The 2,021-nt window shown below is 37.2% G+C and overlaps 1 pseudogene; it reads left to right on the top strand.

Annotated features, from left to right (window-relative positions):
• The first annotated feature begins 955 nt into the window (after nt 1–955).
• LOC115525353 lies at nt 956–1,805 on the top strand (annotated as a pseudogene).
• The last annotated feature ends 216 nt before the right edge of the window (nt 1,806–2,021 follow it).

The following is a 2,021-nucleotide window of genomic DNA, read 5'->3' as shown; positions in this document are numbered from 1 at the left end:
TCCCCAGGCTACTGGGGATTTATCCCTCAGGAAATTACCCAACACACAGGTGGATCTCCCCCAGTGAAGCACCAGCCCCTCACTGGACTGCTGTGACACGATATGGCCAACAAGCCCCATGGAAAGCTTCCAGTCAGCATTTTAGTGCCTCAGTCTTAAATATGAATGGACAGCCAGGGATTATCAAAGAATTAGGAAACGTTTCTAACTTGATTGAATTATAGAGACTCAAAGAAAAGTGAAAAAAGGCATAATTTGGAAGAAACAAACAATGCAAAGAGAAGAAAATAATCAATACATCATAATTAATTTTCATAGATATTAGAAAGATATTACACTCATGAAAGAGACACAAGAAACGATAAAAAATCACATTAAGAGAGTAAGAAAATGTTCTTAGCATTTTTTTTTAAACAACGGAGATGGAAGTTGAGGAAATCTCCCAGATTTGAGGAAATCTGCTGAGAAGAAATTGACAAAAAAGATGAAAAATGGGATAAAAAGATTCAGTATTCAAACAACAGATATTCCAGAGAGAAATAAAAGTGAAAAAGTATGTGAAAAAATTATTGAAGAAATAATACAAGAAATTCCAAGAACTGAGGAACTGAATCTTCAATCAAAAGGACCCAGAGGATACCCAGCTCCTTAAACAACAAAAGATGCTCACCAAAGCATATCAATGTGCACTTTTACAACATAAATGTATCCAGTGGGGGAATAAAAACAAACAGTTCACACACAAAGAGCTAAGAATCAGTGTCCAGTTTGTCAGTGGGAACATGGAAGCAAGAATAAAAATTCTGAGAAAAAAACTCTTTCCAGTTCAGATTTCTATACCCAGCCAAAATATTAGGGATGAGAAAAGAATGGAGTCAATTTCAGACACACAGGCCTTCCATGTACCTCCCAAGCATGCCTTTTAAGGAGTTTCTAAAGGAAACATTCTACCGAAATGAAGGTAGAGAATGAGAAAGACATTGGACCCAGCAATCAGATCCTATATTTGAGAAAGGGGAAAAGAATTCTCAGGATGATGGTGAATGGGGGCTTAACAAAGGCTGTCTCCATGAAAAATGAACTGACAGATTACTTGACAGATATTTATGTGATGTTTTAAGGGACAGGTATTACTTTGCTAAAAACAGAAACTTAAATTTAAAGATGACATACACTAGATGGTACTCCTAGCCTCCTGAGGTCCAGTGCCCTTAATCTCTGTGAATCCATACAGAAAGAAAGAAAGATGGGAGGGAGATAGAGAAAAAGAGAGAGAGAAAGAGAGAAAGAAAAGGAAGAAAAGAAAAAGAAACTAAGGCTTCAGGAACCAGAGAGCTGCCTGCAATAGGTGGGGGGATTCAAAAAGCCCATCCTCCTTCTAGAACAGTATCCGACTAGGGCAGAAGTTGCAGCTTGAGTGCTGGATGTGACACGGATGAAGACGCGCTGAAAACATTCAACAGGAAAGTCACGGAGTTTGTGTTAACAAATGCTGGCAGGGTTCAGTGTGGGTGTGCCCATCATCTAACAGCATGTCCGAGCCACTTGGACAGTGATTCTGGATCCTCCTTTTAGGGACAAAAACAGAAAAGGCGTAGATAGGACTTTTCTGAAGATTGCTTTGGAAATGGCAAGAACGGCAGTTCTAGTTCTCAACTAGAGAACACATTCATATAAAAGCTACAGAATGGAAAAATCGAGATCAACACTATTCAGAGCTGCAGTATAACCTACCAGCATCATATTAATTTCTTAAAAAGAAATCAGTGGACACTAAAGTGGGCTTAATTTGTTTTTCTTTTTAAAAACCTCCAAAGATAAAAACAGCTTAAAACCTAATTAATGAACACAAAATCTGTTATTAAGAAAAGATGCCACAAATTATAGCTATATTTTTCCAGAGTATAATGTTATTGTGATTATGTGTTTTTGAAGAGTCATTGTATTTTATAGATACATACACAAATATTTACAAATGGTATGATATGTGTCTAGGATATGCTTCAAAAGAAAATGGGGTG

The sequence above is a fragment of the Lynx canadensis genome, chromosome D1 (assembly GCF_007474595.2).
Source record: "Lynx canadensis isolate LIC74 chromosome D1, mLynCan4.pri.v2, whole genome shotgun sequence".
NCBI classification, from domain to species: domain Eukaryota; kingdom Metazoa; phylum Chordata; class Mammalia; order Carnivora; family Felidae; genus Lynx; species Lynx canadensis.
This window is presented reverse-complemented; position numbering and strand designations above follow the sequence as displayed.